This window comes from Phacochoerus africanus, chromosome 15, assembly GCF_016906955.1.
Source record: "Phacochoerus africanus isolate WHEZ1 chromosome 15, ROS_Pafr_v1, whole genome shotgun sequence".
Taxonomy (NCBI): domain Eukaryota; kingdom Metazoa; phylum Chordata; class Mammalia; order Artiodactyla; family Suidae; genus Phacochoerus; species Phacochoerus africanus.
This window is the reverse complement of record NC_062558.1, coordinates 71,737,677-71,760,297: the sequence shown is the minus strand read 5'-3', so window position 1 is coordinate 71,760,297 and position 22,621 is coordinate 71,737,677. Positions and strand designations below refer to the sequence as shown.

The following is a 22,621-nucleotide window of genomic DNA, read 5'->3' as shown; positions in this document are numbered from 1 at the left end:
GGTGATTAAAAGATATGAAACACTTTACAATGTCATATGTAATTTTGAGGAGGAATCATTTTTGTTTTATAGTGCAGTTTTTATTTTTGTTTTTTTGCAGTTGTTTTTGGATTTTCTGATAAGGCTTGGAATCTTTAGAGTTTTTGTTTGCTTTTTTGTCTCAGATAATATAGGGTTGGAGAAAATCATTCTGGTGGTCGAACCCATTTCTGCTACTTCTAGGCCTTCTAGTTATTTCCTTCCTTCCTTCCTTCCTCTTTTTTGCCTTTTAGGGCCACACCTGAGGCATATGGAAATTCCCAGGCTAGGGGTTGAATTGGAGCTGTGGCCGCTGGCCTACACCATAGCCACAGCAACACTGAATCCAAGCTGCATCTGCAACCTACGCCACAGCAGATGGCAACGCTGTATCCTTAACCCACTGAGCAAGGCCAGCGATCGAACCCACATCCTCATGAATACTAGCTGGGTTTGTTTCCACTATGCCACAACAGGAACTCCCTAGTTCTTTTCTTTCAATATCATGAGGATGCATCTGATTGAGTTGGGATAGAGGAAGAAATAATGGTAGGTTTTGGCATAGATGGGAAGTATTTAACACTAATATAGGCTCTATAAATCACATTTATATGGGCAAAATAAAATGGTATATTTCTAAACACATTTAATAGGGAAAGTTGAGAAGGTGTGCCCCAGTGCCTCGTTCGAGTATAAAAATGAATGTCATTGGACTCACTACTCACATTTCAGAATCAAGTGATACCCTCTGCTGGCCAAATGTGGTATTGCGTTTATTTATTTATTTATTTATTATTTTTTTCAATAACTTAAAAAATTTTTTTTACCAGTTTATTTGTTTATTTTTATTTTTTTTACAGAATAAAATACATATATTTAAATGCAATTACATTCACACAGATTATTATATCATGGATCTTAAGAAATAGATTAAGTGACTCCCTAGGAGAAGTGGAATGGAAAATATGCTGAGATTGGGGGGAAAATGTAATTGTAATGTATACATGTAAGGATAACCTGACCCCCTTGCTGTACAGTGGGAAAAAAAAAAAGAAAATATGCTGAGACAAATAGGGAATTTATTCTATACTTTATCCCATTTTGTATGGCTTTTATCTTTACTATTTAGTATTATCTATTACATTTCAATTTTTCTCTAAAAATTAGCATTATATTAAAATTGTGTATATTATGCAAACTAAAATTTATAAAGAAGAAAGCCTTATATGCCATTAAATATTTTATAGCATAATAAAAAGAATAATTTAACTGGTAAGAATAACAAAAATAATACACCTTCTGAAAAGAAGTAAAATATAAAATGCATAAATTGGTTAAAAAATAGTGTAACTATATAAATATGTCCTCACAATTTGTTACATCTTATTGATTCTTCTAGGTGATGTGATAAACAAGACATTATAGACCTTACATTGTACCATGGAGAGAAATGGTTAGTAATAATACAATTGTAGAATTGTATTACTTAATTGTACAGTTGCATTTGATTTAATTATAATTATAATAAATTCTATGATGGAGAGGAAATCAGAATCAGATCTAAGAAGACTTCAGCATTCCCCTTCTTGGTGGATTATGCGCTTATTTACTATGAGATATATTTCTTCTTCAGAGATTCCTTGTTTGTGTATCAATTGTGGATTTTTGGTTTGCAGTTATTCTGAAGTTTTGATATAAGAGTCTATATGTATATGAGATTGTTTTAAGTTGTTGATTTCTTAATTGCAAGTTCATTTCCAGTGTCCTGTATTTGTACCCACCCTGATTTTGGTGGTATAATTGTGCATGGATGATTTCATACCTTTACTGGTGAGCCTTGTCATTTGTGGAATTTTTGTTCCCTGTTGCAGCCTTTTCTCTTCTGCCTAGAAAAGTTCCTTTAGTATTTGTTGTAAGGCTGGTTTAGTGTTGCTGAATTCTCTTAGCTTTTGTTTATCTCTGAAGGTTTTGATTTCTCCTTCAAATCTGAATGAGAGCCTTTCGGGTAGAGTCATCTTGGTTGGAGGTTTTTTCCTTTCATCACATTAAGTATATCATGCCACTTCCTTCTGGCCTGCAGAGTTTCTGCTGAAAAATCTGCCGATAACCTTATTGGGGTTCCCTTTTATGTTACTTGTTTCTTTTCCCTAGCTGCTTTCAAGATTTTCTCTTTGTCTTTAATTTTGGTCAGTTTGATTAATATGTGTCTTGGCATATTCCTCCTTGGGTTTATTTTATATGGTACTCGTTGTGCTTCCTGGATTTGAGTGAGTGGTTCCTTTCCCATGTGAGGGAAGTTTTTGGCTATTCTCTCTTGGAATATTTTTTCTGTCCCTTTCTCTCTCTCTTCTCCTTCTGGCACCCCTATAATACAGATGTTGGTGCGTTTAACATTGTCCCAGAGTTCTCTGAGACTGTCTTCATTTCTTTTCAATCTTTTTTCTCTTTACTGTTCCACATTGGTGATTTCTGCTAATCTGTCCTCCACCTCGCTTATTCGTTCTTCTGCCTCCTGTATTCTACTGTTAGGTGCTTCTAGTGAATTTTTTATTTCAGTTATTGTATTTTGCATCTCTTCTTGCTTAAGTTTTATATCTTGTATCTCTCTGCTCAGTGTTTCCTGTAAGATCCATCTTTGCCTCCAGTTTGCTTCCAATGTCTTGCATCATCTTCAGCATCAACAGTCTAAAGTCTTTTTCCTGGAGGCTGAGAATCTCCTCCTTGCTTAGCTGATTTTCTGGGGTTTTTCCTTTCTCCCTCATCTGAGTTATAGTTCTCTGTCTTTTCATGTTTATTGGTTTTTGGTGTGGTGACCTTTTACAGATAATAGAATTGTAGCCTCTTTTACTTCTGGTGTCTGTTGCCCTTGTGGCATTGTATTTAAAAATGAATGGCTTTTTTTGGTTTGTTTTAATAGGGCTGATTGTCAAATAAAAGAATTGAAAAGGGCAGAGTATTGTAAAATATTATAGGAAAAATTGCAAATATGAAGAATTAAGCAAATGTATCACTTAAATAAATATCTTTCCAAATGAAACTAATATGGAAATACCCATAATTGAAATTTCCTAACCTAATCTATTTTTTAACCATGAAAGTAGATCATAGGGACAAAACACAGCAGGGGAAAAATACATAGATCTCCTGCCCCCATCTTCAATAATAAGTCTGAATAATCCAAGCTATTTAAATTACTTTCATTAGTTAAATTACTATTTTAAGAGTGATTGACAAATATCTAGAGGTGAGATAAGAACTACTTTTCTATGGGTACCCTGACATATATATATATATATATATATATATATTGCTAGTATGAATATATATATATATATATTGCTAGTATAAATATTGTATTTGTGTGTGTGTATAGATAGATAGATAGATAGATAGATAGATAGATAGATAGATAGTGCTTTTTATGGCTGCACCTGTGGCATACAGAAGTTCCCAGGCTAGGGGTAAAATCAAAGCTAAGACTGCTGACCTATGCCACAGACATAGCAACACAGGATCCTAGCTGCATCTTCAATCTCACCGCAGCTCACAGCAATGTGTGATCCTTAACTCACTGAGCGAGGCCAGGGATCAAACCTACATCCTCATGGATACTAGTCAGGTTTGTTATCACTGAGCCACAATGGGGACTCCCTGGAATATTCTTAAGTAATTTAGAGGTTTGATAAGTTCAGAGAAGTATAATACAGCATGTCTTTAAAAGACCTTTTTTTCACTACTTTTTAAATTCTTGAAGTCACCTTGGAATTTATAGTGTTTGGGCATGTAGTGCACATGAAAGTTATGTTTAAAAGCTTGTATTGGACAATATAGCATTATTTCACTGCAAACTTGAAAAATAGAATATCAAGTCTGATTCAACTGTTTGATGTTGACTTTCACTGCCATGTTGCTTTAAGAGCACCCATCCCCCTTTCCTGCTTGAGCCACTGTGTCCTGTCAGTCATCCTGAAATACACTAGGGTGCTTGTCAGCCTGTTTGCTTACAGATGCATCATAAGCCAAATTGAGAGCTGTAATAGTGGCCCTGAATTTCTAAACACAAGAAATTGCTTAGACAATTGGTTTAGTATCTGTATGTGGGCAATACTCTGTCCTGCAGTAGGTGAGTGAAGTGTCAAACTTTTTAAAATCAAACTTTGCTATAAGGCAAATCCTAATTATAGATTTTTTTGTTGCTTGGTTAGATAACTTTGGGGGAAATTAAAAGACATTATTTCTATAAAATGGGATGAATAGAAACTACTGTGTTGTACATTTATTACTTTTATGACTAATTTTCCTTTTAATATCACTAAACTACTTTATGAAAACTCCAATTTTATAAATATCTACTTTTCCAAGCAGATTAGCAGGCATTTCAGTTTTAGATAAAAATGTGATTCTCTTACATACTTTTTCTTTCACATCAGCTTGAACAGACTCAGTTGATCAGAAGCTCAATTCTGCTATTTGAAGTATTTATTAGTGGTTTTAAAAAGAGGTACTAAAACAAATTCTCATGTGCTAGTGCCCAATCTATAGAAGTCTTATATAGAGCAATTAAAAATTCCTCCTGTGTATCTAAGCTATTATTATTTGAGTAACTATATACAAGACACTGGAAGCTTTACATTCTTTAAACATAAATGTTATGCAAAAAGTAAGGTCTTTAATTTCTGTCATATGCCGCTAAACTGAAATTATGCATGGATGTTTTCCCTGTATTTTTTGTATGCAGCCTTAAATATTAGAATTAATAAAGGCAAAAAGTAGAAACTCGTGGATTTTGATACCTGCGTGTTCAATACGGTTGAGAATAGTTAAGAGGTTATAAGGAGTTAAAATTTTAAGGCTTTATCTAGGGTAAATAAGAAGAGATTGCATTTGCAGATAATGGAATGATTATTTATTCCTTACTTTGTTCTAGAAAGGATTTAGGGTGACTTACATGAAATTCAAGAAAGGATAACTTAAAAGTGGAGTGAAAATAGAAAGAAAAATAAGTACGAGATATAAAACAGAGCCAGAAATAAGGCTGAGCTGCAGTGGTTCTTGACTACGGTTTTATGACATGGAGTGATTGGAGAGAAAAGATAGGGTTATATACAGAAATACAGAAAGGGTGGAATTTCATGCAAACTAGCTCTCTCCCTTACCAAGGGTGGTAGTCCCGAGCAGGGAAAGTATGTTGGACAGTGAATGTTCAATATACTTTAAATGTCACTTGTGTTTTTGGTGGAAAAAAAAAGTGGAGAACTGCTGGCTTTTTAACCCACACACTCATTTATGTGGGCATAAGCATTGCTCTGAATTTTCTAAAAGAAAAAAAATTTGGGTTTGTTAATTCAGAAGAAAGATGAAAGAGAGGTTTAGTTTTTTGGAAATAACAAAGAATCATCTAAATAAGGTCAAATATCTACATATTGGAACAGACACAATCAAGCCAATATTTAAAATAAATGCACTTGGTGGTTTTTACGAATCTGTGAATCTAGTTCTGGTACCTTTTTTTTTTTTTTTTCCTGAATAGATTGTTGTAAATGAGATTAGCTCCTTTCCTTCCTATCGCTCCATTTAGTGATAAATTTAACTTGAATTTCAACTTCTTTTAGGTCAGGATTAACTGGATCAATCTAACTTGGAAAAAAGTTGTTGGGTAGGAGGAAGAAATTCAAAGGTAGGACTTCTTAATGTTCTTTGATCTTCAAATACTCAAAAACCAACTACTGTGTTGAAGGCTTTGGGCTCTGCAATGCACACCATGCTAAACCTGGCTCACATAAGTGAACAAGCTTAGAAACTCATGGCCTTTACCCAGCGGTATTGAAAAAAAGGGTAGCAATTAAAATTTTGCTAAGGATCTTCAGTGATATCTTCAGATGTTAAAATTAACATGATGAGTCAGGGACAATCATTTGGCTTCTTTTTTTTAATTCCACTGTTAAAAATAAGATTAAAAGAAAAAAAATTTTTTTTAAAAAGCACTACAAAAACAAAGGAAAAACTCAAAGCTTTTATTTTTGTAGTTTTGTAAATACATATGCAGGTTGACTTAGAGTTCTTGCTGGAAAAAATTATAAATTGGACAGATAACACATCAGCTGCATGAGATGATGTCGAGCATAACCTGGACGCACAGGTTTGAAACCTGGGAAACAAATATTCTTAAGTAGGGTTAGGCAACAAATAAACTGAATGATGTACCAAAGTGGTCAAGTGTAATAAAAACAAATTAACTTTTGAAAGTGTTAGTTTAGAGATCCTAGTAAGAGATCCACACAAAGAGCTTATAGAGCCAATGGATATCAGTAGAAATTTGTAATTATGTAGTAAACAAAAATCTAGTAATATTTTTTGTGTTTATGGAGGAAGAGATACATAGAAAAGATTTTTTTTTTTGTCTTTTCTGGGGCCGCTCTCTCGGCCTATGGAGATTCCCAGCCTAGGGGTCTAATCAGAGCTGTAGCTGCCGGCCTACACCACAGCCGCAGCAACACGGGATCCGAGCTGTGTCTGCGACCTACACCACAGCTCACAGTAATGGCAATGCCGGATCCTTAACCCACTGAGCAAGGTCAGGGATCGGACCCACAACCTAGTCGGATTCGTTAACCACTGAGCCACGATGGGAAGTCCTAGAAAAGATTTTTTAAAAGTCACAATTATATGAATTTTATAGACGTTAAATTCATTCTTTTCATGTTTACAGTTTGATGAGTTCTAACAATTACATATAGTCATATAACTACCACTGTAATCAAATAGAACATTTTCATCAATCCAAAAACTTTCCTTGTACCCTCTGCAAGTTAATCCTTTCCCTTAACCCTTGGCCATTGACAGCATTGATCTGTTTCCTGTCCCTATATTTTTGCTCTTTTAAGAATGTCATACAGGTGAAATCATGGTGTGTACTTCTGTCTGACTCTGCCACTTAGCATAATGCCTTTGAGAGATATTCATGTTGTTGCCTGTATCAATAATTTATTTTTTCTTGCATGACATGTGACCATATGATGGTTTCACAAATTGTTTTATCTATTCACCTGTTGATGGAAATTTGAAATATAAGGCTACCATGAATATTTGCATATAGGCTTCTATATGGACTTTTGTTTTCATTTCTCTTGGGTAAATGACTAGTAGTAGAATTGTTGGGTCATAGGGTGGGTGTGTGTTTAACTTTATAAGAAATTTCCAAGCTGTTTTCTAAAGTGGTTGTGCCGGTTTTCATTTTCATTAGCAAATGTGTGAGATTTCCAGTTGCTTCTCATCTTTCCTAGCTGTAGTATTGGCAGTCTTTATAATTTTAGCTTAATATGTGTGTAGTAGTATATATTGTGACCTTAATTTGCATTTATTTAGAGACTTATGATGTTGGGCATTTTTCACGTGCTTATTTGTCATCTATATATTTTCTTTGGTGAAGTATCTTTTCAAATTTTTTTGGCCATTTTAAAAATTGAGTCATTTTTCTTTTAATTATTGATTTCTAAGGATTCTTTATATTTTCTGGATACAAATCCTTTATGATATATGGGTTTTAAAAATCCTTCTAGTTTGTCATTTCATTTTCTCAACACTGTCTTTCAAAGAGCAAAAGTATTAAATTTTGTTGAAGCAGTTTATTGATTTTTTTTAATGGATCATGCTTTTGGTGTTGTATCTAAGAAATCTTTGCCTAACACAAGGTTACAAATACTTTCTTCTGTATTTCCTTTGAGGAGTTTGATAGCTTTAGATCTTATCTTTAGTTTCATGATCCATTTCAAGTAAATATTTGTATATGTTATGAGGAAAAGGGTCAAAGTTTCTTTTTTATGCATGGATATCAGATGATTTCAACACCAATTTTTGAAAAGACTATCTTTTCTCCATTGAATTACCTTGACATCTTTGTTGAAAATCAGTTGTCCATGTAATATTGTCTATGATATGAAGATTTAAGAAAACATAATCATATTATTATGATACCCAATAATTTAATTTTTATTTAACATTGGAGTAAAGTTGATTTACAGTGCTGTGTTGGTTTCAGGTGTCAGCCCAGTGATTCAGTTATACATGTACATTTGTCCATTCTTTTTCAGATTCTGTTCCTGTATAGGTTATTACTTATTGAGTAGAGTTCTCTGTGCTATACTATAGGTACTTGTTGATTATCTGTTAACCCCAAACTCCTAGTTTGTCCTCCTACATTTCCTCTTTGATAACCCTAAGTTTGTTTCTGAAGTCTCTAGTCTGCTTCTGTTTTGTAAATAAGTTCACTTGTATGATTTTTTTAGATTCTATGTATAAGTGATGTATGACATTTGTCTTTCTCTGTCTCAATTACTTCACTTAGTATGATAATGTCTAGTTGCATCCATGTTGCTGCAAATGGCATTATTGTATTCTTTTTTATGTCTGAGTAGTATTCCACTGTATATATGTACCACATTTCTTTATCCATTCCTCTGTTGATGGACATTTAGGTTGCTTCCATGTCTTGGCTATTTTAAATATTGCTGCAATGAATGTTAGGGTGCATATATCTTTTAAAATCATGGTTTTCTCTGGAGAGATGCCTAGGAGTGGGACTGCTGGATCATATGTTAGTTCTGTTTTTAGTTTTTAAAGGAATCTCAGTACTATTCTTCATGATGGTTGTACCAATTTACATTTCCACCAGCAGTGGAGGAGAATTCCCTTTTCTCCACATCTTCTCTAGCTTTAATTATTTATAGACTTTTTGATGATGGCCATTCTGACTGGTGTGAGGTGATAACCTCATTGTAATTTTGATTTTCATTTCTCTAATAATTAGTGATGTTGAGCATGTTTTCATGTGCTTTTTGGCCATCTGTATGCCTTCTTTGGAGAAATGTCTATTTAGAGCTTCTGCCCATTTTTTGATTGTCACACCCAATAATATTAACAGTGGTTCTAATAGTGTCAAATAGCCTGTCTGTGTCCAATTTTAACTGTTCAAAAATTCTTACAGTTTGATTTTTTTTTTTGTCTTTTTTTTTAGGGCTATACCGGTGGCATACGGAGGTTCCCAGGCTAGGGATCAAATTGGAGCTGTAGCTGCCAGCCTACACCACAGCCACAGCACCGGGGGATCCAAGCCAGGTCTGTGAACTACACCACAGCTCATAGCAATGCTGGATCCTTGACCCTCTAAGCGAGGCCTGGGAACAAACCCACAACCTCATGGTTCCTAATCAGATTTTTTTTCCGCTGTGCCACAATGGGAACTCCTTTTTTTTTTCCTTTGTCTACAGTTGGATTTTAAATTCAGAATCCAAAGTCCACACATTTTCTGTGGTTGTTATGCTTCTTAAGTATCTTTCATTCAATTAATTAATTATTTTTTGTCTTTTTAGAGCTGTACATCCAGCATACGGAGGTTGCCAGGCTAGGGGGCAAATAAGAGCTGTGGCCACTGGCCTGCTCCACAGCTACAGCAGCACCAAATCCGAGCTGCATTTGCAGCCTTCACCACAGCTCATGGCAATGCTGGATCCTTAACCCACTGAGGACCTAACCTGTGTTCTCATGGGTACTGTCATATTTGTTTCCACTAAGCCACCACAGGAACTCCTTAAATATCTTTTAATAGTAATAGATTCCCCCCTTTTCCATGTCATCCATGAGTGGATGAAACCAAGTCATTTGTCTTATAGTATTTCCCATTTTCTGGATTTGGACAATTGTAGCCTTCTAGTGTTGCTTAATGCGTCTCTCCTTTCAATAAACTGGTTAGAGTTAGACATGGCTTGATTAGATTTAGGTTCAGTTGGCAAGAATACCTTACAGGCAGTTGGTGGCCTTCCTATTGCCTTCCTATTGGTGGCCTGTCATATCAGGAGGCATAGAGTCTGGCTTGTCTCTGTTTTGTTAATGTTAAGATTGATCAGTACCTTCATGCCCTGTTAGCCTGGTTCTCATAGTTCCCAGTTTATCAGTGAGATATGATTTTTTGATTTTAGCCTTCATATTGATGATTACTGTTTAGATACATTATTTTTAAGGGGTTGTAAATGGTGATTTTATCATCCTATAATTCTTTATTAGTTTTATTGGTTGGGATCTTTCTGTAAAGAAGAATTTGTCCCCTCTTTACTATTTCATTAGTCAAAAGTATAGCTCACACCAGAAAATGAGGAAAAATACTTAATTATTTTCCCTTATTTATCTATTTCCAGAAAAATAGTATGGTGTTGTAGCAACTTTGAAAGGTGACTAATGAGCTTTTGGATTTTTGAGTTTTTATATATTGAATATGTTCCATGTGTTGTAATCTTTATTCCTTTGATACTCAGATTTTTCCCATTTTTGGCCAGTGAGAACCACTTTCAATTGCCTACTAAGCTTTTTGACAAAACCCAAGTAGGCCTTGCTTTCTAGCACAAGAAGATGTTCAGGCTCATTTTGTACATTTCCTGCCCCAGATCTTCAATCTTTTTACCAAGGTGCCTAGGTCCTTTTAGTGGAAAATAGTATTTAGGGAACATAATCTAGGCAGTAGGTTGCCATTGCTGCCCAATTTTTTTTTTGTGTGTGAGCAAAACTAAGACATAGATAATTTTTTTAGGAAAATGTATAATGAGATCATACTGATATTTCTATTTCACAATAAGATTATAGAGTTTTAATTTAATTTTTTTTGTCTTTTTAGTGCTGCACCTGTGGCATATGGAAGTTCCCAGGCTAGGGGTCAAATAAGAACTGTAGCTTCAGGCCACAGCCACAGACATAGCAACACCAGATCCAAGCTGCATCTGTGACCTAAACCATAGTTCATAGCAATGCTGGATCCTTAACCCACTGAGAGAGGCCAGGGATCGAACCTGCTTCCTCATGGATACTAGTCAGATTCGTTTCCTCTGAGCCTTGACAGGCACTCCCTTAATTTAATTTTTTTAATTTTATATTTGTATGTCTTATTTTTATTTGTATCTTTTTTCTTATTAATTAATTAATTAATTATTATTCTGGTACAGTTGATTTACAATATTATATTACTTTTAGGTGTACAACATAGTGATTCAAAAATTTTATAGATTATATTCCATCTATAGTTATTTTAAAATAGTGGCTACATTCTCTGTGCTCTACCATATATCCTTGTAGCCTATCTATTTTATACATAGTAGTTTTTACCTCTTGACCCCTTAGTCCTATCTTGTCCCTCCTGTCTCCCCACTGGTAACCACTAGTTTGTTCTCCATATCTGCGAGTCTGTTTCTTTTTTGTTATAGTCACTAGTTTGTTTTATTTTTTAGATTCAGCATATATAAGTGATAACATACAGTATTTTTTTCTACCTGATTTATTTCACTAAGCATAATACCCTCCAAGTCTATCCATATTTTTCCAAATGGCAAAATTTCATTCTTTTCAATAGCTGAGTAGTATTCCATTGTGTGTGTGTGTGTGTGTGTGCCCATCTTCTTTCCCACTCATTGATGATGGACACTTAAGTTGTTTCCATATCTTGGCTATTGTAAATAATCCTGCTGTGAACACTGGGGTGCATACATCCTTTCCAATCAGTGTTTTTGTTTTCTTCAGATATATACCCCGGAATGGAATTGCTGAGGCATATGGTAGTTCTATTTTTAGTTTTTTGAGGAAACTCCATAGTGGTTTTCACAGTGGCTGTACCAGTTATCATTCCAAAGAACAGTATACCAGTGTTCCCCTTTCTCTACATGCTTGCCAACATCTGTTATTTGTGTTCTTTTTGGTGATATCCATCTGACAGGTGTGAGGTGATATCTTACTATAGTTTTGACTTGCATTTCTCTAATAATTAGTGACGCTGAGCATCTTTTCATGCGCCTGTTGGCCATCTGTATTTCTTTATTCTTATGCTGGAAATTTTATTTCCTAATAGCATGAATGTAATTGTTGATTTGCTTTATCTTAATGTGTGTATACTAATGTGTGTATACATTTATATATACAATAAGAATCTACATAAGACTATATATATTACACATACATAATGAGAATACTAAATACAGTTTAATATTACTTCGACTTTCTTTTTGTCCTAGAGGGATATCCTCTAGGATTAGAGTCAAAGTACTGTGTTTTTTTGGTGTTGTTATTTAACTTCTTAAAAAACTTAAAAATTTTTTTTATTGAGGTGTAGTTGACATACAATATTATATAAGTTTCAGGTGATTCAGAGTTTTTATTATTCATAATTTTAAATGTTATACTGCACTTGGGGTTAATATAAAATATTGGTTACATTTCCTATGTTGTACAGTATAGCCTTATGGATTAATTAAAAATACTGTATTTTGAAGTCACTTGAAATCATTTCTGTGTGAAGGAGCTGATGTGAAATACAGTTCAAGTTTATTTAATTTGCTTCAATTTTTTGGGATTGATTTATGAATTAATTGTTTTTACTTATATAAAACATTTACATGACTCAAAGTTAAAACTCTAAAACTAGGTATGTTCAGAGAAGTCTAGCATTTATCTCTGACTCCTCTACTCTGTTCTTTCCCTACCTAAGGACAACCATTTTAATTTGTTTTTGGTTTATTTTTCAGTTTTTTTTTAATATAAGCAAGAATGTGAAACTTTTTTGCAATCATGGCTTTCTTATGTAAAGGTAGTATACTATAAACACTGTTTTGCACCTTGCTTTTTTTCACTCAACATTGTAGCCTGGAAAATCACTCCGTAGTAGCACGTAGAGAGAACTTTCTCACTCCTTTCCACAGCTGTGTAGTTTTGGTTAAGTGGATATACCATACAAAGTTTCATTTCCCTTCCTTTTTTTTTTCCTTCCTCCCTTCCTTCCCTTCTTTAAAAAAAATTGCTGTAATAAATTGCCTTGGACATATATTAGTTTTTATTTTTAGAGTAGATTTCTAGAAATGAGATTGCTGGGTCAAAGGGTAAATATATACATATATTATATGTATATATACACACACACATACATAGACACACATACATACATACATACATACATACATGTATTAGATTTCCTCTCTATAGGAACAAAGTTTTGCATATCACATAGAGTATATGAGGGTGTCTGATTCCCTACAGCCTTACCAACAGAGTGTGTTATCTAAATTTTGGGTATTTGCCAATCTGAGAGATGAGAAATGGTATCTTGGTGTAGTTTTAATTTGCATTTCTCTGCTTGTGAATGAGATTGGGAAGCTTTTTATATGCTTAAAGGATATTTTCCTGAATGAGAAATTATTTTCAATTGCACTCAGATGTAAATATTATATATTGATCCCTTGCTATGAAAGATGAAGAAAAAAGAGTGAATTTTTCCATCTTTATTGATATGTGATTTTGCTAGTCTGTCCACCATCTTTCCAAAATGTACTCTCAGTCTATGCATATTAAATATTTCTAATGTTACTTGTATCTTTGTAGTGTTTTATTTTATTTTTTTGTTTCCATTTGTTTCTTGAGTTCTTCTACTGTTTTTTTATTCTCATGATGTTTTAGTTCTTTTTGCACCTTGTAACTCCTCTTTCAGTTCTTTTAAAAGTGAGAACATATTGTGTACATATGTGTATGTATTTGATTGAGTTCAGATATAACTATTCCCTAAGCTCTTCCTCTGTTTCCTTCATTAATTCTTTTTCTTTTTTTCTTTTTATGGGCATACCTGCAGCATATGGAAGTTCCCTGGCCAGGGGTTGAATCAGAACTGCAGCCTACGCCACAGCCATGGCAACACTGGATATGAGCTGCTTCTGTGATCTCTGCTGCAGCTTTCGGCAATGCCAGATTCTTAACCCACTGAGCGAGGTCAGAGACTGAACCTGCATCCTCACAGAGACAACACTGGATCCTTGATCTGATGAGCCACAATAGGAAATCCTATTAATTCTTATTTGTATGCATCTTTTTGGTTCCTCTCCTTTTTTCTTTTGTACTTTTTATTTAGAGTTCCTTTTACTGATCTTTGTACACTACCAGACATTTAGTGAAAAACAGTGTGAGGAGGATTAGGGCTTGTTGTTGGCCATTTTTACGTTCTCACCAAAGTTGTTATTTGTTTGTTCCTAGGAAAAGTTTTCTTTCATTGTTTGGTGTTCTAAAGTGCAGTATGCTTCATGGCAAAGTCTTTTGAGTCACAGATTATCAACATTGTGAACCGATGACTCAACATTCCTTTTCTCCTTCACTCTGCTTGATCTCTAGCAGTTCTATAGGAGCTTATCACAGGTGGTTAGAAATGGCATGTCATCATGCTAATTCTGCTCTACCAGTCTTGTGAGTCTGTAGTCTCAAACTGGGTCTTTCAAAGGGGGACATTCCACCTTTGATTCCTGAACCTACCCTTACATCTTAATTCCCTAATCAAAGGACCCTTGGAATTTCAGGGTTATGACACTTAACAGAGAAATGCTTTCACTTTCCTTTTTAAAAAAATTTAATCAAGATTTCAGTGTGTTTCTTTTTTTGTAACTTGAGGTAAAGAGAAATTTCTTTGAAGATAGAGGTTTTAATTTTGATTTTTTTCTCACTTCTATTAGTTTTGATGGAATAAAGTGACATAAACATGCACTTATTCTACCATATATTATAAGAAATTCTAGGAGATGGTAGAATGATGATGATAATTCTCTTCGAGATCTGCATACGATACAGAGATTAGGAAGCATTGCTTACTTTTGCCATGAGCATGTATACTCTTGTGTGTGTGTGTGTGTGTGTGTGTGTGTGTGTGTATGTTTATTAAGATGTAAAGAGGATTGTTTGAGTTGAAGTTGGGAAGATGAGCAAGTATTTGTTGAATGGCTATTGGGGAGGAGCACTCTAGGTAGAGGGAACAGAGTGGATGAAAGTTCAGGAGCATGAAAGGGTATGGTCCATTTAGATAACTTCAATCTTTTAGTATGGATAGAGTACAGGGAGGAGGTGGGTCAAAGAAAAAGAGAAGGCTGGAGAGAGGATGGACCAAATTGCCTCAAATCGTGAATTTTATTGTTTCATTGAGGGTTTTAAACAGGGGGTTAGTGTAATGTTATTTTATATTAGAGATCACTTTGAGAGTAGTTTGCAGGGTGAATTGAAGGATGTGAAACACTAGAAGGGAGACCAGTTAGGGTATCATTGCAAAGTCTAAGTAAGTCTAAAGAGGGTTTGAACTAAGGATATAGCAGTGCAAATGGAGAGGAAATGACCAATGTAAGAGGAGTTAAAGGAGTAGAAGCAATGTGACTTTTTCACTAATATGATGTAAAGAGAGAAGCAGAGTGAAAATAAATATTCCAGGATGGCATTCAAGTTACTGGGCTGGGTGTGGGTACCCACCATGTGGTGGTGACATAAATTCAGATTGGAACTGAGGATGGTGGGAACAGGTTTTGGGGAAAAGATAATGAGTTCAGTTTTGAGGTGCCAGTGAACTGGCCAGTGGGCTGTGGATCTGGGGGCTCTGAAGCTCAGGACCATTGAATCAGAGACTCTAAGTTGAACTGAAACTCTAGGATGAGATTTTTTTTTTTTCTCGTTTTAAGGTCACACCTGCAGTATATGGAGATTCCCAGCTAGGGCTGAATCCAAGCTGCAGCTGCCGGCCTACACTACAGCTCACGGCAACGCCAGATCCTTAAGCCACTGAGCAAGGCCAGGGATCAAACTCGCATTCTCATGGATGCTAGCCATTTCTGCTGAGCCATGATGGGAACTCCAGCATGATATTGTTCTGAAAGAATAATATAATGTGAGTAGCAAATAGGATGTATGGGATAGAACCTGGGGTAACACCCCTCCTTAACAGGAGTTAATACATAATGATCAGCTAGCAAAAGATACTGGGAAAGAATGGTCAGAAGGATAGAAAGTAGTATTTTTGAAGCCAGAGAAGAAAGTCTTTTGCTTACTATAGAAAAAATACTTAGCATGCGGATGAGAAATAGTTAGAGTTGATAAGCAGAGTTCTGGAGAACATTTTAAAAGTAGTGATAAAATAGTTCCTTTGCTCTATGTTAGGTTCTCATTAATCATGTGCTTTATACAGTGGTATGTATATGTTATTCCTACCCTCCTAATTCTTCCCTCCGTCCGACAGTTTCACCTGTGGTAACCAAAGATTGGTTTTGAAATTCAAATATAGTCCTTTTAAATAGTGACACATATCACAAGTAAATAAATTTAATTCTGAAATGCTATACAAATGCTATTCATTTTCTAATATGTCATTTTTGAAAATAATATTTGATAAATGCATTTGATATTTTATTTATGCAATTATGTGTCATCATGTTAAGGAAATAACAGTGATTTTAGGTCCACTGCTTCATTCAAGAGCTTAAAGTTACCTGAGATATAACTCATTTAGGAGGAACATATGTAAATCTGTTATATATTTCTGATTTATTTTAATTTCCTCAGTTAATTCTAATTAATTGTTCTCTAACAATAGCCCTCTATATGCTTGCAATTAACCTTCAATGTCCTAAACACATATTCAGTAGATAAGTCAATGTCTTTATTCCATTACCTATCACCTTTTTGAAACTTAAAAAAAAAAAACTAATAGAATTTCATAGTCCACATTTTGCTTACATACTATTTTTTCTTCTACCTACTAAAAGGTTAAGTAATGATTTTCTCATATGTAGCTTGTGGTTGTTTGTCCCCTTTTCCCTTCAATCTTTTATTCTCGCCCTCTTGAAAAACTGATTCTGTTAGTATATATTTGAAACCTGAAATGACAAAAAAGTTACTTCATTATGTTTAATTTATTTATGATCCAATAGAAATTCTGTTAATTAATTTAAAAAAATTATTATGTAACATTTATTATGTGCTAAATAATAATATTTGCCAAGTGATGTGACTTAATGAAAAACTCCAGTTTTATACAATAATATTTTAATTTTTTTTAATATTTTTATATTCCTCCACTCACTTTGAATGATTTTGGATTCTCTCAGATCTGTATTTCAAGGAAAAAAGTTTTTTTTTTCTTATTTTCAATAAGATTTAAAAGAAAATTATATAAACATTTCACACTGGCCCTTTACTAAAAGATATTTGCAGGATAGATTTTTGAAAAGTGCTATTCTAGCCAGTTTTAGCTATCTATGCAGTTTCAGAGTTTGCATTGTATTCTTCTATCACCATATATTTGCTTAGATAGCCTCAACTCTTGGAAAGCTTCTCCTGTGTTTATTTTTGTCTGTTGGTTTTCTATTTAGGTACAATTTAAATGCTATCAGTTGTCAGAAGCTATCTTATATATCTAAATTCATGTAATCCTTCTCTCCTGTGTGTTATGTTTGCCACTTAGGAATATTTATTAACATATCTAACACAGTGTGTCATACTGAAATTATTTTGTTTCAGTTCTGTCTTTCATATTAAAGTGTAAACTCTTTGAGATTAAAAAAAAAGTAGTGATAAAATAGTGACCATAGATGGTTAGATTGAAAGATTCTGGTACAAATTTTCAAAAACTCTTTTCAGAGAGTATGGAAGAATGGAAAGTCAGGAAGCAGAGAAGAGGCTGAAGTTCTCAAAACAATTACATACAATTGGTTTTCCCAAGTATATTAATAGATTTATAGAAAAATGAATGTAGTGTTTTCAAAGACTTTTTTCTCTATTCTTTTTTTTTTTTCAGCTATTTCTTGGGCCGCTCCTGCGGCATATGGAGGTTCCCAGGCTAGGGGTCGAATCGGAGCTGTAGCCACCGGCCTACGCCAGAGCCACAGCAACACGGGGTCGGAGCCGCATCTGCAACCTACACCACAGCTCACGGCAACGCCGGATCATTAACCCACTGAGCAAGGACAGGGACCGAACCTGCAACCTCATGGTTCCTAGTCGATTCGTTAACCGCTGAGCCACAACAGGAACTCCCTGTTTTCTCTATTCTTATAAGTAGTCTCTTATTTATTTGTAGCTAATCAGAGAACAAAGAAGATATTGGAATTTTTGGCTTCAACTTGAGGTTGACAAGAATTCTACTACTTTCACTATTCTCTTTTTTTGTTCTCTGCTTTTCAAAAATACCAGACCTTAGGAGAATTCATATATATTTGAGCTGTCTTATAAAATTATGGAGTGTAAAGGACCCATAGGCCCACTGGACTTGCAGCAACAAAAGCTACTGTCACTTTCAAGGTGTCTCGGAAGGACATATTACTTTTGCCCTGGTTGCTTCAACTTGATACTTATCACCGAAGGTTATTCTTTCTGGGTGATTGAGTGAATGCTTCTTAGAGGCTTCACATTTTAGATTAGATTATCTTTTTCTTAGATGTCAATTGGACTAATTTAGTTCTTTGGTTTTTTTAAATAAAAGGTAGGTAACCTCCATGCTGGGCTTATATGAGGTAGGATCTCATAGGATATCAGTTCTGGTATAATTTTATATGGTAAAATATGTCCTTAAGTTGAAAGGCATTGCTACACAGCATAACCGTGGGGCATCTTTGTCCTTTCTCCCTATCTGTAATTTTGAAAATATATGCCACTATTAAATATAGGGTGAGCTTTTAGTGTGAACTGGCATTTTATAAAATAGCATAAAAGGTGTGTTATCAGAAGAGGGGTAATGAGGTCATCTTATAAAATTCTTATATATGATGTTACCTTTCAGTTAAATCAGAAATTAAATTGCAACTTTTTAGTTTATTTTGGAGGGAGATTAGATTTGGCCAACCATTCATGAGTCACCAACCATTCTACTTAAATATAAGTAGAATTGAGATAGGTTGGGACCTGTGCTCTTTGCTGCAATACTTGTAGCTGGACAAACATCTTGAGCAACAAAATTCAAAAAGACTATATGGGACTAAAAATAACTGTGTGCATGCACAGTTGGGGCAAGTTATGGACAGCAAGATTTAAAAAGACCAAAAAATCCCAATGCCATTTCTGAAGAGCTGAGAGCAAAACCAGGGTATCAGGAGCAAAAGCAGGGTACGGTGCATTCCCCCAACGCACACTACACCAAAGGGGTGGGCAGAGCACCTAAGCCATCCTTCTCGCCTGACCCCCGGACCAACCAATACCCTCACCCCATTTAAGGAACCAGCTCGTCCTGCCTCAGGGAGTGAGCAAGGGAACCTGTCACTTATTTTCACTCCTGCCTCCCTGCTGCAGGACAGACCCTGAGTAAAGTCTTGTCTGAGTTTCTTGTCTGGTCTCCTGTCAATTTCTATTGATTAAGGAAGGCCAAAAACCTTGGTTAGTAGCAGAATCTGATGTTTTAGTTTATTTCATATTAGTTAATGCAATCTTGTGGATTTTTTGTTTGTTTTCTACCACTTTTTTGCAGCTCTCATTTAGGTTATGTGTGTGTGTTTTCTGTTTTTTAGGGCCATACCCACTGCATATGGAAATTCCCAGGTTAGGGGTCGAATCAGAGCTACAGCTGCCGGCTTACAGTCACAGTGACACCAGCTCTGAGCCACCCACAGCTGATGGCAATGCCAGATCCTTAACCCACTGAGTGGGGCCAGGGATCCTGCATCCTCATGGATACCAGTTGGGTTTGTTTCTGCTGACCCACAATGGGAACTCCTTTTTTAATTTTAATTTTTATTTATTTTAAAAATTTAATTAATTTGTTTTTTTGGGGGGAAGCAAGTTTTATCTTGATTACTATGAACAGAATATGCAAATGTTTTAGTTTAATTTGATTTGGGTCTTCTTGTAAAGAATCCATAAAACTCATAATTTGGCGGGGGAGGAGCTCCATTTGGTTATTTTTTGAAGACCATCAGTAAGATGACTATCCAAAGGTTATTTTATTTTATTTTTTTGGCAGTCACTTAAAAAAAATTAATCATTTTAGAAATTGAAGTACAGTTAATTTACAATGCTGTGTTAGTTTCAGGTGTACAGCAAAGTGATTCAGTTATATATATTACTGAATTATTAAAGGTTATTATTTATTAATTATTAAAGGTTATTAAAGAGAACTTCAAGGGCTTCTAAGAAGCTTTTTAAAGTTTGAATTATAATATGCTAAATATACTTACTTTTTAATCATAAAATGTAATATTATTTTGTTCTATTGAAACCCAGAGTTCTTGAAAGTTAAGGAAATAAAAAGTTCAGACTCTTGGGGATCTGGACATGCAGTGCTTTTAACAATTATAACTCTAACTCTGGAGCCTACCTTTTATGTACCACTCTGGAATTGATTTCAAAGGGCTCAAGATCATTTATGAGGCTGTTATGCATTAGGAATTTGTAAAAAAGAGTATTTAGGCATGTTGCATTTCTCATTAATGCACATGTAGGAAATGTGCCTTAGATTATGAAGTCAAGAGATCCAATGAAATGAGCCACCAGAGGAAAGCTTTGTCTTAAGCTCTTTCCTTGTGGGAAGAAAGAGTGAAAGGATTCTTTTTTTTTTTTTTTTTTTTGTCTTTTTGTCTTTGTTGTTGTTGCTATTTCTTGGGCCGCTCCCCCGGCATATGGAGGTTCCCAGGCTAGGGGTTGAATCAGAGCTGTAGCCACCGGCCTACGCCAGAGCCACAGCAACGCGGGATCCGAGCCGCCTCTGCAACCTACACCACAGCTCACGGCAACGCCGGATCGTTAACCCACTGAGCAAGGGCAGGGACCGAACCCGCAACCTCATGGTTCCTAGTCGGATTCGTTAACCACTGCGCCACGACGGGAACTCCTCATGTGGATTTTTAATTTTAATCTTCAAAATCCTTTTGAAGAGGGTAATCTTATTATTCTCACTTTACAGATGAGAATACTGATGTTTAGGGAGGTTCAGTAGCCTGTCTAAAGTCACCAGTGAGCAGGGAACAGAGGCTAGATTCTCACCCAGGCAGTCCAGCTTCAAAGCCAGTGTTCTTAATTATTGAGATCCAGTGGTGATGAAATGTAGGAGAATTTAAGAATCCCTTAGCAGACAGAGGGGTCAGGGGTGGTAGCAGTAGGTCTAACACTGGCTGCTGCATATTGCCCTGCTGAAGGGCTGAGTGGAGCTGAAATGTAGCCCTCCCTCTGCTGGGCAAACTGTGGGCCTTCCTGCTGACACCTATAGGGCCGTGTTTATGCTTTTTCTAATTGGTTTGCCCAGAAGAACTGTATTTTTCTAATTCACTTAAAACATAATTCTATAATCCTCCTCTGAGTACTGCTGCATATATTTCCATTCACTCCCAATGCCCTTTTGACTTCGACCTGCCTCTTCCCAGTCTACTTGCTCCCTTGGTGGTCTCATTCCATCCACCTTTATGCTGGCAACTCTAACATTTATATTTTCCTCCCAGACATCTCTCCCAAACTCTGTTCTTGTATATCCAACTGCCTTCTTAATATCTTTGCTCAGATGTCTAATATGCATCTCAAACTTATTATGTCTCCAGTTGGACTCTTCATCTTCTTGTTCCCCCTGCAGCAATCCCTACTTCAGTTAATGGCAACTCCATCCTTCCAGGTGCTCCAGACAAAAACTTGAAGATGTCTTGAATTTTTTATCCTGTGTTTAATCTGTTGGAATTCCTATTGGCTCAGCTATCACAATATATCTACAGTCTGACCACTTCTGTCCACTTCCGCTGTCACCACCCAGGTCTAAGCCATTATTCACTCTCATCTGGACAACTCCTGCTTTTGCGCTTGCCCCAACACTTCATTTTATTCTCCAGAGCGATCCTTCCAAAATATAATATGGCCATATTTCTCTAGTGCTCACATCCCTGCAGTATATTTCATGGGGCTTGATGGGATCTGCAGCCCACTCCCCCACAGCCAACTCTGTTACCTTTCTAACCTTCTCTCTTACTATGCTCTTTGTAGCTCACTCAACCCCACTTACACTGTCCTCCTTGCTGATCTGCAAACATCCCAACACTCTCCTTTCCTAAGTTTTTTTTCTCTTAAGGTTTGTTATCTCTGCTTGAAACACTCTTCTCCCAGGTGTCTGCTTGGCTAATTTCCTCACCTCCTCAAGTCTTTCTCAAATGTACTCTCCTTAATGAGGCTAATCTTGATTTTAAGATTACACTCGACCCCAAATTCTCTATCACCTAATCCCACTTGCTCTGCTGTATTTTTTTCTTTTCTTTTCTTTTTTGTATTTTTAGTGCTGCACCATGGCATATGGAGGGTCCCAGGCTAGGGGTCAAATTGGAGCTGTAGCTGCTGGCCTCCTCCACAGCCACAGGAACACTGGCTCCAAGCTGCATCTGTGACCTACACCACAGTTCATGGCAACGCCAGAGCCTTAACCCACTGAGCAAGGCTGGGGATCAAACTTGCGTCTTCATGGGCCCTAGTCAGATTCGTTTCCATTGAGCCATGATGGGAACTCTGAATTTTTTCTCTTTTTGATAGCATTTAATTTTCTAATGTACCAAACAATTTTTCTTTTTATTAGCTTTATTTTTTGTGCTCTCTCCCTTCCCATGTCTGACAGAAAGTAGAAACTCAATAAATATAAGGTGAATGAATGAATAAATGAATGATACCGTATGGTCTAGGGGTGCCTCTGATCTCATACCATTTAGCTCTTTAAAAATTTTTTATTTTATATTAAAGTATAGTTGATTTACAATGTTGTGTTAGTTTCAGGGGTACAGCAAAGTAAATCAGTTACACATATACATATATCCATTCTTCTTCAGATTCT

The 22,621-nt window shown here is 35.6% G+C and overlaps 1 protein-coding gene across 1 annotated transcript in view; it reads left to right on the top strand.

Annotated features, from left to right (window-relative positions):
• The first annotated feature begins 4,042 nt into the window (after positions 1-4,042).
• The window catches only part of LOC125116965 (catenin alpha-3-like), a 453,580-nt gene continuing 435,001 nt past the window's right edge, over positions 4,043-22,621 (top strand). Inside the window, exons 1-2 of the mRNA XM_047762661.1 lie at positions 4,043-4,141; positions 5,631-5,695. The gene's annotated coding sequence lies outside the window, so the exon portion shown is untranslated. The remainder of the gene's footprint in view (positions 4,142-5,630; positions 5,696-22,621) is intronic.